The sequence below is a fragment of the Rhinolophus hipposideros genome (genome assembly GCF_964194185.1).
Source record: "Rhinolophus hipposideros genome assembly, chromosome: 10".
Classification (NCBI taxonomy): domain Eukaryota; kingdom Metazoa; phylum Chordata; class Mammalia; order Chiroptera; family Rhinolophidae; genus Rhinolophus; species Rhinolophus hipposideros.
The window spans coordinates 6,151,058-6,166,823 of NC_138056.1; positions in this window are offsets into that span (position 1 = coordinate 6,151,058).

Genomic DNA, 15,766 nt, shown 5'->3' on the forward strand with positions numbered 1-15,766 from the left:
CTCCTTAATCTCAAATTTATAAAAACGGCAAAATTTATCTCCGGAGCATTTGAGATCTCGCTTCCTGGCATATTGCATCAGTTTGGCTCAAGAGACTCAAGAATTATCTGTAGGTTTGGATGTTTCTTATGTCAATAGTCCTGAGATCAGCTCAGCCCTGCAGCCTTGAAGACATGGCTGTATGGGGACTGCTGCAGGGCTCCCTGACCTTAGGGAAAGAGCTGACTCATTCCAGCTCCCTGGGGCCCAGCTCAGGCCTCAAGACAAAGGCACTAAGAGGCACCAGGTCCAGATTGTGTCCTCACATCTCTGAGTGCTGCCACCAAGTGTGCTCAGTTCACTCTCTGCCCAGCTCAGACCAGTGACTCCGGGAAAGCTGGGGATCGGCAGAGACGATTCAGAGAAGGGATTAAGTAACACTCCTCTGTTAAGAAAAAATTATTCAGAATTTGAAAATAAGGCAAAAGGATTACTGCGAGTCCTAACTTGCTGATAAATAGATTGGTAAAATGTAAATAACTGTCAGGTAGAAAACGTGGTTTTACTACCCTGCAGATCATTAGCCCATTTTGCTAGAAATCTTATTCCAGCATAATTTTTTTTTTTTGGTGCTGTTAAATACTTCCATCTCTCCACTTCTCTTTGAACTAGCTTGTGTACCATACTAGTACCCTCCTTAAGGCATTAAGTAATTTTAGACACACTCTACCTTGAGGAGAGTCATGTTTTTAACTTTGAAAATGATATTCTGTGACATTTCTGGAGACTGTCTCACTAAAATGTCAAGTGGGACTCAGCTGCTGGAGCCAATTAAACTTTGTTGCAGGAGAAGTGTGTCTCATGGGCTCACCTGAAACACTGCTTCTCTTTCCTCGGGCTTCCTGGCTCCATCCTGTGATTTATTTACTATTTTTTATTTAGAAATACCCAAATACATGGATATTCTAATCAAATTTAAACAGCACAGTTAATGTCCTTTGGACCATCACCTCCCGTCCTAGCCCTGTCTTAAAGTTCACTACTGTTATTCTACAATATGTGATATATTATTATACAATACATATATTGCAGTGTACAGAATATATATACTCATTTACTATTTTTTTACATTTAATTTAATTTAAGTTTTCCCCCTTCTTCCGCCTCCTCCTGCAACTCTGGTTTAAGCTGTTATTTCTCAATGTAGTTGGGTAGGACACAGCTCCCTGGCCCATGCTGACATGATGAGTCTTGCGCTTCCCCCGGGGCTGAGGCGGTTGCCACTCGTTGGTGGGCTGCTCACAGCAGTTCACCGCATTCCTCACTGGCTGTGGGCCACTCACTGCAGCACTTGGCGCCGGGGGCCGCCCACGGCAGCTCACGCCAACCTCCGGCTGCTCAAGGCAGCCCAGCTCCAGGGAGAGCCGTTGTTCACAATCCTAGCTCACGGGCCCATGTGGGAATCGAACTGGCGACCTTGGTGTTAGGAGCATGGTGCTCCAACCACCTGAGTCACCTGGCGGGCCTATTTGTTATTTTTTTTAAGGAGGGCTCTTCTCACAGTGGCCCATGTGGGGATCGAACTAGCAACCTTGGTGTTATCAGCACCATGCTCTAACCAACTGAGCTAACCAGCCATCCTATATACTCATTTATATATGTATATATACATACTTACTATATTAAATAATGTGCTTGTGTGTATATGTTTATATACATATATGTATATATACTACGTATATACACACCTGATTTGATATACATGTGTATATAGTATATACATATATAGAAACATATTATCATTTTAGTGGTTGGTGGATTTTTTATTTCAAAAAAGGTATTATACTAGACATACTATTTTGGAACTTGCTTTTTCTCATCCAAAATTAGGGTTGGAGGGGTGGCCGGTTGGCTCATTTGGTTAGAGCTCAGTGCTCATAACATCAAGGTTGCTGGTTCGATTCCCACATGGGCCAGTGAGCTGCGCCCTCCACAACTAGACTGAAAACAAGGACTTGACTTGGAGCTGATGGGTCCTGGAAAAACCCACTGTTCCCCAATATTCCCAGATAAAAAATTTAAAAAAAAATAGGGTTGGAGATCTGTTTTGGTACATGAGACCTACCTTAGTCTTTTTTACCGCTAACATGGTAACACAAACCATAAAATACCTAGGAATAAATTTAAGAAATGTGTGAGACTCTATATAGAAAGATTTTGCTATTTTATAACAAATGTTTAAAACAAAAGGTTGTGATATTTAAACCTGTAATATTGATACACTTCATAAACAATAAAATGTATGAAGCGAAGAGTAAACACACATGCGAGCACGTGCGCTGGACAAGACTGTGCTTTTCCAGGCTTCTTCTCTACCCTTCTAAGCATATTTCTGGAACTTGCTTTTGGGGGTTGAGTCAGGGAGTTCAGCACGTCTATAAATAGCTGGCACACAGCGTGGGCCCTGCAAAATGCTGCAGCTGAGGCAGCCAGTGCGTTGGGAACCTGCGTCAGGGAGACAGTCATGAGCACGGGGGAGGCTTCCGCGAGGGGGTGGGGCTTTAGACCCGGAAGGATGCGTTGGTGGTTAAGCTGAGCAGGACATTCCTGGCAGGGAACCTGGTCTGAAAGTGGGATGATCATTTCTACATGGCGGAACCCTGACAAGGGTGAGACGGTGAGCCCACAGAGAGCGGTGTGGGGCTGAGCCAGGCAGAGCCCCCAAGGCCGGTGTCCTGGCTCAAGCCTTATGGAGAGCCAGGCTAGAAGCCGATGGCCATAGCCTGACCTGTGGCTCCAGTTCCAGCCTCAAGAAACAGGAAGGGTCCAGGCTGTGAACATCCTGCTTTCAGAGTGGGGGCCATGGAGGGCCTGCGTTTCACTGCACAGAGGGAAAGTCTGTACCCTTAAAGGTCTTTCCAGAATGCGAAGCTGGAAACATGCTTGGTGCAGGAATGGGAAGTACGCCAGCGGCACTCCTCAGGCAACGCTGGGCACTGCCCAGGGATGGAGCCCCAGAACTCTGCGGGTGCCACCAGAAATCAGTGGGAGCTGTCGGGGAGGTGGATCGGCCTCCTCCGTCTCTCGGCCATTTCATCAACTGGCAAATGAATGTCTGTCTTGAGTCACAAGTCCCTGTTCTGACCTAGGGAATCCCTTTGAGGCGCGCACACTGCCCCCTAAAGGAGCTGGTGCCTGCGGTGCAGCTGGTCAGTGTGGGCAGGCATCTGCTCCGCCCCCTTCTCCCCCCCACTGCCTTCACCCCCTCTGCCCCTCCACAGCTGGGGAAACAGAGGCTCAAAGACAGCCAGGCCTGGCTCAAGGTCCTTTGGTGAGGAAGTAAAAAAAGCCGGCCTAGAATTCCGGTTTTCTCCCCCTCAAAGTCAGGTGAGGTGTTTGGCTGGTCTTTTATTTTTACACAAATCCCAGTATTACTTGCATGCGTTGCGAGCACAGGCATGGCGGCATGAGTGTGCTAGGTAAAGGTCTAAGTCCACCAGATCTCCTCAGGCTTCCCCTGAAATTCCCACCCCTCCCCAAAAGGACCTAAGAAAAAAGTACCAGGTGTGATAGAAAAACACGGGAATTTTAACTAAAAAAAATTTATTACAGTAAAAGGCACATTGCCATTAATCCCCCTCAAAATACTCCCCCTTGCTTCGAACACACTTATCCCATCTTCTTCCCACTTTCTGAAGCAGTTCTGGAAGTTTTCTTTCATGAGTGTCTTTAGTTCATCCTCCATCATGACAATGCTCTGTGTCACACATCGCTTCTGGTATGTGACAACAGCTATCAAATAAAAACATGTCCTCATCCACCTTATTCACCGGATCTGGCACCATTACGACTTCTGGCTCTTCCCCAAAGTCAAAATGACCATGAAAGGAAAATGTTTTGAATCGATTCAGGACATCGAGGCAGCCACAACAGCACAACTAAAGACACTCACGAAAGAGGACTTCCAGAACTGCTTCAGAGAGTGGCAAGAATGATGGGATAAGTGTGTTTGAAGTGAGGGGGAGTATTTTGAGGGGGGTTAATGGTAATGTGTCTTTTACTGTAATATTTTTATTTATTTATACATTTCGCCATATTTGTTTTTAATCACACCTCGTATTTATTGTATTGTGTAACTGAAAATCCCAGAGGTGGTCTCAGTCTCTGGCAGAGCTGACCCCCTGTTCTCCACAGTTCTCTACCTTGAGGCTCTGCTAACCTCTGGTATGGCTTCCTTCTTAGACAGGCTTCTCACAAGACTTGGATGAACTGGTTTGCATTGTACATAATAAACAGGAAATGCTTGTTAAACTGGTTTAATAAGTATTAAAAAACAGTTTACTGTGATTTACTCATGCTGTGGAATGCTACAACTGGAAGGGACAGCAGGGTGTCATAAGAGATTCCTGGGAGGTATTTCAGAGTTATCTAAATAGTATATTCATCAGACCATCAGGAAACTGGCAGGGAAAGGCCTGTGTCAAGGTCAAAGCAAAACAGACCAGGACAGAAGAAATGCAAAGGGGATAGGAGAGTCAAGGGATCAGAGGACATGGAGAGAGACAGGCCCCAGGAATCTGGGTGTTGAAGTTCAGTAAGAGTTCAGGAAATGGGTTGAAGCCAGAGGGAGAAGGGCAAGCAGCTTCTCTACCCAGCTCAGCCCCAAAGATGAGGACAGCGTGATCCTGACTCTTTTCCCAGGCTCTACCTGGGGGCGTACAGTGCACAGACCCAGTATGTGGCTAACAGGGGCCTTCTCCTTTTCTGCAGCTTGCTCTGTCTCTTGTGCCTCATATTTGCCTTGTCTCTGGTTCTAGCACTTTTCCATTTACCTGCTGAGCTTTTCCAGTGTGTCTGGATCTTTCTGGCTCCCTCTGTTATTGGGAGACAAAGTCACCCATGGGCAGGAATGGCCAGGCATTGGGTGTTTTCAATGAGAGGGACTCTGCATATTTCACGGCCTCCTGTGGGGTCCTAGCGCATGTATTTCTCTCCTGGGTCGGCTTCCTGGTCATAGAAGGACAGGGGCCTTGGCCAGGAATCCAAGTTTTTTTTCCCCTCATCAACGTTATAACTACATGACGTTATTCAAGGACCTGCTGTACATTGTTTTGCCTTACATAGTCAATTATCTTCTAAAGAGATTTAAATAATAAGAAAAAAAATCTTTTATATTTATCCATTATTTGCCATTTCTGGTATTTTTTACTCCGTTTTGTCCATCCACATTTCCAATTTGTATAATTTCCCTTCTATTGAAGGGCTGCTTTTAACATTTATTGTAGTGTGGGACTGCTGGGATACATACTTTACTGGTACGTACAAGTATGTCTGAAAAAGTATTTTGCCTTTGTTTTGAAATGTTTTTGCTGTACATAGACTACTAGGTTGACAGTTGTTATTTGCTGCTAGTACTATAAAAAATCATGGGGATCAGGTAGAATAGTTAGAAAGGTTTTGCCCAGGCAGTTAGGCAAAATCAGCCCTAGATTAAATGCTGCCCTGGTCTTACCTACGAAAGGTCAAAAACAAGACCCAAGAGGAACACGCTGTTTCCACATTACAAAATTGCATCCCAGAACACTGTCTTCTGTTTTGCATTGTTTCCAATGAGAAGTATGCTGTTGTCCGTATCTTTTTATTCCATTTTATGTAACATGTCTTTTTTCTTTGGCTGCTTTTCCACTTTGGCTGGTGGGATCCCAAGTCCTATGTGATCTCTGGGAATTCTTCCTTCTAATCCCTTCTGGTGGCTCTTTTTCTGGATTCAGGTAATTTCCACACACTCCTGCATTGATCAGAACTCACCTGAAGACCTGAGAGGGACCCTCTGAAGATCTTCGGAGGTCTATCTCCTTTCTGATTCTCTGCCCTGTGAACTCTAGTCACCTCGGTCTCCCAGGATCCTCTGCATGGCTTCCCCCTCATTGTGCTGTGCCTTGGAAATTTTCTCCAGACAGTAAACTGGGAGAATTCCAGGGCTCATCTTGTTTTTTTTCCTGCCTCTTAGGGTTCACATTCCTTCATTGCCTGGTGACCAATATCTTAAATATCACTGTTTCTTATATTTTGTCTGATTTTCTAGTTGTTTGAGGTGACATGGTAAATTCTGTCCCTGTTGCTCTATCTTTGCTGGAAAGTAGAAATTTGATGTATTTACATTTATTTCATCTATAGTTTCATACAATAAATGAATCAATGATACCGATATGATTTAATGGTAAAATTCAAGAAGAATACATTCCATTCCAATCACCTTCTTCCGAATATGTTAACATTTTCTCTTTTTGTATTTCAGACTGGACTTTTCAGATTATACGTCAGTTGATCTTGGTCAATAGTCTCCTTTTGATGCTTAAATATTTTCATTTTGGTCAGTGGAAGCACCTTGTAGTACGGCCTCTGTTATTTCAACGTGGCCCTATTTATCTTTCAAATTTTCCTTCCTTACTGACATGCTAAGATTTTCCAGGCTCATCTTGTTTGCAAAGTCTGTTGCTCCAGTTATTATGAGGACTGTGTCAGATGGTTGTGGTAAGAAGACCATGGATTTGAAAACTCTGAAACATGGCTTTTCTTATTTCCTTAAGATCTGTATACAGAGATTTACTATGCAGGGGATGAGCAACAGCAGCTGGAAAACATCCCGTCTCAGTTTTTTTTTTAAACCACCTTTACTGAGATATAATTTACATACTATAAAACGGGCCCATTTTAAGTGTATAGTTCAATGAATTTTGACAAATGTAACCATCCCATCATCAAGATAAAGGAGCATTTCTTTTGTCCCATAAGGGTCCCTGTGTCCCTTTACAGTTAATCTACCCATTACCAGGCAACCTCAGATCCACTTTCTGTTACGTTAGATTTGTTCTGGCTTTCTAGAATTTCATACAGATGTACACAAATCTTTTGTGTCTTGCTTCTTTTTCTCCAGATATTTTTGAGATTCATCCATGTTGTTCCATATGTCAGTAGTTCTTTCCTTTTCATTGCTGAGTAGTAGTCCACTGTGTGGGTCTACATGCTTATCCATCTGTGATGGACATTTAGGATGTCCAGTTTGGGGTTATAGGAATAAAACTGCTCTGAACATTCTCATACAAGGCTTTCTGTGGATGTATATTTTCACTTCTCTTGGGTAAATACCTAGAAGTAAAATTGCTAAGTCATACGGTAAGTACATGTTTAACTTTGTAAGAAACTGCAAAACTGTTCTCTGTTGTATCATTTTACAATCTTACCAGCAGTGTATGAAAGTTCTTGTTGCTCCACATCCTTGCCTATACTTGGTATGATTCAGACTTTTTTGTTGTTGTTGAAATTTTATTGGGGAAGGAAAACGGGAGTTTATTGGGGAACAGTGTGTACTTCCAGGACTTTTTTCCAAGTCAAGTTGTTTTCCTTTCAATGTTAGTTGTGGAGGGCGCCGTTCAGCTTCAAGTTGTCCTTTCAGTCTTAGTTGTGGAGGGAGCAGCTCAGCTCCGGGTCCAGTTGCCGTTGCTAGTTGCAGGGGGCACAGCCCACCATCCCTTGCGGGACTTGAGGAGTTGAACCGGCAACCTTGTGGTTGAGAGCCCACTGGCCCATGTAGGATTCAAACTGGCAGCCTTCAGAGTTAGGAGCACGGAGCTCTAACCACCTGAGCCACCGGCCAGCCATGATTCAGACTTTTTAACACATCAACTTTACAGGTTTTCTTTTAAACATGGGTACCCTCAGGATCCCTCCCCACCTCTCCAAAAATCATTTGGGCATTCATGGAGGAGAGGGGGAGACCCTTATATTCAAAACTATACAAACTTCAAAGGCTCATAATACACAGTTGGAAAGACTATTCAAAAGCACATTTTGAAAATAGAGTGAGAATAAGTAAGGTGAAATAAAACTGAAAGGAGACTAAGACATACAATTGCAAGGAAAGGAAGTTACTGTATTATTCAGAAGAACTGCGGCATTATGAATCTGTAAATGTTTCACACTGTTTAAGGGAATAAAATATTTAGGAGCCTTTCCATTAGTGGAGCATTTATCTTTTAATATATAGGCTTATTATGGGCTGAATTGTGTCCCCCCAAAAAAAATTCATATGTAGAAGTCTCAACCCTCAGTACCTCAGAATGTCACTGTATTTGGAGATAAGGTCTGTAAAAGGGTGAATAAGTTAAAATGAGGCCATTAGGGTGGGATCCTATTCTAATATGATTAATGTCCTTACAAGAAGAGGAAGCGATGCCAACGACGGCCGCAAAGACAGACAGCAAGAGGGCAGCGATCTACCCGCCCAGAAGAACCTGTCCTGGCTGTGAGAAAATACATTTATGTTATTTAAGCCCTTCTGTCTGTCGTATGTTGTTATGACAACACTAGCAAACTAACACAATAAAGTCCTATTGATTTTATCATTTGTTGCTGGATCCAGCTGGGCCTGAAGATGGACGCCATCTCTGGTCTTTTGAGAAGACGCAGGGCTACCAATTCCTGGCAGTGTAACTTTGGGAAGCAAATTAATTTCTCCATACGTTGTGCTTTTTTTATCACTAAAAGTATACCCAATGCTAACTATACTGAGGTTTTTTGGGGGGATGAAAGCACATAAGTAAGCATCCAGCACCTGGCACATAGTAGGTGATCAATAAACATTAGGCCATTTCCATTTTCTCAGACTATACCTTGTCCAGTATCTTATAATAACCTCTGTATTTAGGCTGCATTTTAACTGTTTATACAATCCATTTTCCATATTTAAAAAAATTAATAGGTAGGGCAGAGGTTCATATTTTGAACTCACAAACTAAAAGACTGAGGACAAGTGCATTATTTGCTGGAGGCCACACAGTGAGGCTGTGACAGTCAGGAAACAGGGCAGGTAGATCTTCCCTAGGCTGATTGTGGCTTCCCTGAATTTGACCTCATGCCATCTGGTGAAATGTGCCAGGCTGCTTGTCCCACGTTAAATAGATTCTGCAATCGTGCCCTTTGAACCCTGCTTTTAGATAATTTCCCCGTCTCCTTCTTTTGTGTCACGTAGCCAACTGCCCATCTGCAGCAGTCCTGTCACTCCCACAAATGGTAATTTGTTGTTTCTTAGTGGCTCTGGCTTTGGAAATCAGACCCACTTGATACCGATGCATGTAAAACAGAAACCAGTAAGCTCTGAGGTGGTTTCCAAGAGCTATATTCTTGCATGTTGTGCATGGTGTGTTTGCTTACCGATGACTGTACCTGCTCAGAGGCCTTTAGGGCTCCCGCTTGGTTACGCAGTACCTTGCCTACCTGCCCGAGCCCAGCACAATCTCACCAATGGCTGTGGCACAGTCAGTGCCTACTGAATAAATGGCCTGATGGTTTTGAGAACTGTCAGATTTGGTGTTGCCCCAACCATGTTACCGAAGGGCTCTACCCAAGGTTGCTAGGCACTCCAGCCTCTAAACCCAGTGGTCAATTTTCAATGGCTGTGGGCTACGGAAGGAAGGAAACCACAGATGGTCCCAAGGTTTCTCGCTTGAGAGGTAAGAATGTCAGAGTTGCCATCAACCACAGTAGGAGTACATTTTGAGGAAAGACCAGCAGCTCTGTTTTGGAGTTAGGAAAGAGGGACCTGGCTGGAGGTAAAAATTGGGGAGTTAGAAGCATATTAATACTAATTTAAAGCCAGGAGACCCAGAGGGGTGTGCCCCAAGGGAAGGGGTGTAAAGGGAGAAGAGTGGATCCCTGAATGGCTTCAATGTTTAGAATTTGGGAGGTGAAAAAGAACTATAAAGGAGGCTAACAGAGTCACCAAGGTGGTGAGAGGAGAGCAAAGGTAATGTTTTCAGGGGAGGGAGCCATTAACTGTCAGATTTGGTGATTAACTACCTTGAGACCGCTGTGCTGGAGAGGTCACCAATAGCCCACTGAAGCTGCCAGCTTATACCAGGACCCTTAGCTGCCCCATGAATGAGCCATCCTGAACGTCCAGCCCAAACGAGCCCTTCGATTGACTGCAACCACATGCGAGACTCCAAGAGAGAACTGCCTAGCCAAGACCTCCCCAAATTCCTGACCCACAAAATCATGAGCAAAATAAGATGGTTGTATTGAGGTAGACGGTGAGATTTTATGAAGCAAGACCTACTCAAAGTTTTTCATCTGAGTGCAAGGACCATGTGTTTGTTTACCAACGAATCGTCAGGCACACAAATGCCTGGGAGAGCCCAACCTTTTGGAAAATATCTGTTAAATTAGTAAATACACCCAGAAATTTGTCTTTTGGTTATAAGTGTGGGAATCAGAGACCATATCTTAGTCATCTGAGTTTCGGAGTCAGACTGTACTATTACTGTTTGTATCACTGTATGAAGAGAGCTTTTATAGATATTTATCCAGTTTTGCTTAATTCTCCATGGGAGACATGTGGTACGTGGCAGGCAAACTCTAAGTTGGCCCCAGTGATCCCACCTCTTGGTGTAGTCCCTCCTGGACTACACTCCCTTGTGTAGTCCCCTTCCACATTGTGTCAGGGCTGGTCTGTGTGACTGTTCTAAAATATAATGTATAAACAGAAAACTGTAGGTATCTTAAAGCCAAAATATTGGGAGATGGCTGTCGTTGAAAAGACAGTTTGTGGGGCCGACCTGGTGGCTCAGGTGCTTGGAGCTCCGTGTTCCTAATGCCAAAGGCTGCCAGTTCGATTCCCACATGGGCCAGTGGGCTCTCGACCACAATGTTGCTGGTTCGATTCCTCTACTCCCGCAAGGGATGGGGGGCTGCACCCACTGCAACTAAGATTGAACACAGCACCTTGAGCTGAGCTGCCGCTGAGTTTCCAGATGGCTCAGTTGGTTGGAGCGCGTCCTCTCAACCACAAGGTTGCCGGTTTGACTCCTGCAACGGATGGTGGGCTGCGCCCCCTGCAACTAGCAATGGCACCTGGAGCTGAGCTGCACCCTCCACAACTAAGATTGAAAGGACAACTGAGTTGGAAAAAGTCCTGGAAGTACACACTGTTCCCCAATAAAGTCCTGTTTCCCTTCCCCAATAAAAAAATCTTTTTTTTTTTTTAAAAAAAGATAGTTTGTTACAGCCCCCAAGAAGAGGGGGCATGCCATGCCACGGGGTTGGGTAGGCACACAGGGAAGCACTAGGATCAGTTGGAGGGGGCCACTGTGGGCAAGAGTCTATTAAGGTTTCTGCAGGAATGAATGGGTGAGACAGAGAACCAGGTTTACAATTGGCTAGTCTGAGTCATTTCAGTGGGCTCTGGGGCAAAGGGGCTGTCCCTGCTTGGCTGCTACCCGGCCCTGAGGTGGTTAGATAGATGGATAGTGGTCTAGAGTGTGAGAGCCTGGCTGGGAGTGTAGGCTCCGGAATGGTTGGTCTGCATTTGAAAAGCACATACACAGGGAGTTGTTTACTATACCTAGGAACTGGCTAACCCTGGGGGCAGCGAGGGGGGGTGTGCCTTCAGAGTCAGCAAGGCCCCAGATGTCAAAGCATCAGAATACAGAAAACAAAAGGCATGATAAAAACAGTGACCAAAAGAATACGACAGAAGTGATAGTATACCACTTCCAAGGTCAGGTATAAAGATACCATGTCTATCTGCAGTGTGCTCCCTCTCATCGCTTGCTCCGGGAAAGGCAGCTACCATGTTGTGAGAAGTCCTATGGAGAGGCCCGTATGGCCAGGAACCGAGGCCTATTGCCAACAACGAGTGCACCGTCTTGGCTACAGATCCTCTACTCCAGGAAAGCCTTCAGATGACTGCAGGCCCAGCTGACAAATTGATTGCAAACCTTTAAAGAGACCCTGAGCTGAAATCCCCGGCTAAGCCACTCCCAGATTCCTGACCAACAGAAACCAGTGAGATAGTAATTGTTTGTTGTTCTAAGCCGTCACACTTTGACATAACTTTAATGGAGAACAGATAACTAATTCAGTGGTACCTCAGTTTTCTAACGTAATCGGGTCCGGAAGACCATTCAAGTTCTGAAACGTCTGAAAACAGCTGACAGCTAGGCCTCAGGATCTTGCACTCAGCGGAAGCCACGTGACATGTTCGACTTCCGAGGCGTGTTCGAAAACCGAAGCATTTACTTCTGGGTTTACGGCATTCGTAAACCGAAATGTTTGTCAATGGAGACGTTCGAAAACCGAGGTACTACTGTACCTGTGGTAATAGCCTATTTTATGAAGGTGAATTCAGAGGAACAAGGTCATAGAATGAACATGACAGAACTGGCTTGTCTTGCATGTGGTACGCTGTTGATAAATATTTGTTGAATTGGCCCAAACATTTTTTTTTCTGACATCGTTAGCTTAAAGTTGAGATATAACAGTGATTAGTTAAAACCAGCTATTATAAATATAGTAACATTCTGTATGCCTAATTAAGTGTTATGGGTCCCAGGGACATCTGCTTTCCATTAGGTGACTTGCTGACCCTTTTTGTTGCCCAGAATCCCAAGACAGATGAGAAATAGGGCCTGTATCGGTGAAGGTCTAATCAGGAGAAACCACACAGTTATTTGAACAATGGATATTTAACATAAAAACTTATTAACTACAACAGGAATAAGGAGAAGTCAAAGGAGCAGCCAACTACACCCAGGGCTTAGGTAGATGCCCAAGGAAGAGGCTCCCCACTGCAGGGCTGAAACCCCGACCTTGTTGGATAGGCTTGTTGCATGGCCCAGGCTTAGGGAATAGCAGAGAAATTGCTGCAGTGCCACCCTGTCAGAATCTGCTGGAAATCTGTTCTCTAGGCTACCAGGGAAAGCTGTTCGTGGTCAAATGTCTCAGCAGAAGGACTCCATTATACAACTGCCTGAAGGGGGAAGCAGGGGAAGTTGCTGGTTGTGGGTGCTGCTGACTGCTGGGCACCGCAGCAACCTGGCACTGGAAAAGCCACCTGCACTGCAGAAGCCTGTCAGATGAGCAAACCAGAAAGGAAAACTTTCTTTTGCAATGTGTCTCCAGCACTCTCTACTGATAAAGCTTCACATTATGCCTGCTGTCAAAGTTAAAATATTTAAAGGGCTCAAATCCATTTTTGGAGAGCAGACAATGAAGGGTGAAATTTAGAGCTGACTGACTAGAAATTGATAACTGGTACAGCCTTGCTCAAACATCCACAAAAATTCCATAGCTCAGGCACATTTTTCTCAGGGCAGCAAGGGACAGTTTTTCCCTGGCTTGAGACAAGTAGAAAAACATAAAAACGAATTATGGTAACTAATTGCATTAGGCCTCAAACTAAAGTTAGATGGCGAAGTAGGTTACAAAAACAAATACAACATGCCAAGTATATGAAAAATTAAATGTCAGGAAAAAAACACCCATCTAAACTTAATTTTTTTTATTGAACTACAGTGCAAGCACATAACATACAAAATTTATAATATTGGATATTTCAAAGATAAGAATTTTAAATACACATTGAAAATAGAAATCTTTTAATTATTAAAATCTTCTTTCATAATCTGTTACTCCTTTGATTTTGAACCAGAAGCCTGACACCTTTTTTTCTGCACCAAGATGTCAATGTCTTGTCTCATATTTCGAGTTGCAATGTATAGAATTGAATTCAATCTTGTATCCTTTAGCTCAAAGTGAAATTTAGTTTTACTCAATTTCATAACAGAAAACAATTCTTCACAAACATAGGTGCTTCCAAACATGGACAGAATTTTTGCACAATGGTTTCTACACCTAAGGTAACTCTTACTGAGGTATTTGTAGAATTCTGGTATTCCAATGTCATCATATTTAGTTTTCAATAGTGTATTACATTGCAGTTCAATAACTTTCATTTGTAATTCTTCATTAACACTCTCAATGTTAATTGAGAAAGGTAAGCTAAACAATGCGAGGTCATTTTCATAATGTTTGAAATCAAAGAATCTTTTCTGGGGCCGGCCCGGTGGTGCAGGCGGTTAGAGCTCCATGCTCCTAACTCTGAAGGCTGCGGGTTCGATTCCCACATGGGCCAGTGGGATCTCAACAAAAAACAAAAAAATAAATAAAAAATAAAAAAGCCAATAGTTTCTTTAAAAAAAAAAAAGAATCTTTTCTGGAATTCAACCTTCAGTTCCACAATTTGGGGGATGTAGATTAAGCCATCACTTTCATTTCTGAAAACTGACCTCAGGGTAGGCAAGTGAGACAGGTTATCTACTGCCAAACGAGTTTCCCAAAGACTCAATTTTGCTAGGAAAGAGCAAGCTGAATCATACATTTGTGTAACTACTTGTGAATGTCTTTGCAGAGAAGTATTCAAAATGTTTAGATGATTTGTAATGACAACCAAAAAGGCCAGGTCTTTGATCTAATCTTCACTGGTGAGCTGGGGAAGGGATTTGCCCTTGGATGACATGAACAAATCTATCTTTTTTCTCAATTCAAAAAATCTCTCCAGTACCATGCCACAACTAAGCCATCTTACTTTTGTATTGTAAAGGACGTAACCATATTGTGCATCCAATTCCTCAAGCAAAGCACTGAATTGTCTGTGGTTGGAGCCACGGGAACGAATCCGGTTCACTGTATTAATCACTACGTCCATGACATGTTCTAGTTTTTACTTTTTAGTACAAAACTATTCCTGGTGAATAATGCAGTGAATGGATTTAAGTTCTGTATCCTTACAAAGCATTTTTTTTTTTTTTTGCGGTGGGGGGCCTCATTAGCCTTTGGGAGAACTTTGGCTTTTACTTTGAGCGAGACAGAATTCTTTGGAATTCTGCGAGCAGAGGAGTGATATGATCCAACCTGCATTTTAACAGGCTCATTGTCATGGAGGGCGGCCTGCGAGGCCTCTTCTGGGGTCTCTAGTCCCGCTCCCCATACAAGAACGCAGGACATGGTGAGGTCAAAAAGGAACACCCACGGAGCCATAGATAGGGGAGTCATACCACTGTACTCTCGGTGGCGGATGGGTTAGAGATACAGGAAGCAGGAGCCACACTATCCGCAACCTGCCGTCCACTTCTCTGCCAACCCACCTCACTTGCTAGCTGCAGTCCGCCGTCCTAACTGCAATCCGCGCTTGCTAGCTCAGCCACCATCTTCTTGCTAGCCCCCATTTGCTGCTAGCGTAGCCACAGCAGTTATATTAGTGGCCAATGGCTCACTGGTTACAGCTGACGGCCAACTAGCCACAGCTGATGGCCATCCAATCCTTACAAAACATTTTGATCTTGGATTTAAGTTTTGCAACAAGTCCAGTGTTATCACAGACCATTGCAGGAGCGTCATCTGTGGTTATACTTACTAATTTTGACCAGTCCACGTTAAAACTTTTCGAGACTTTTCTCAACATACAAAAATAAGTCACTTTCAGAAGTTGGGTCTGTCATGGGTACCATGCCCAAAAGTTCTTCAGTGATGTCAAAATTCTCATTAACACCACGGATAAATATAATTAACTGGCTTGTATTATTTATATATGTGCTCTCATCAACTGCAATAGAAAATGTCACACACGACTTCACTTTTTCTCATAATTTGTCCTGTAAGTTCTCAGCCATATCTTTTACTCGCTGAGCAACAGTGTTTCCCGTGAGACTTACGTTTGCAAATGCCTGTTTCTGTTCAGGACACATAATTTCTGCTGCACTCAACGGTCTTTTATAAACTCACCATCTGTAAAAGGTTTTGATGCCCGGGCAATTTTTTCACTTATTACATAACTGCATTTCACAGCAGAATCACTTATTTTATTTGCATTGGATGATAAATGCTGTAGAAAGTTTAGTCCTTTTTTCAATTAAGTTTTTCGTCACGCATCTTTTCTGTATACCTGTCA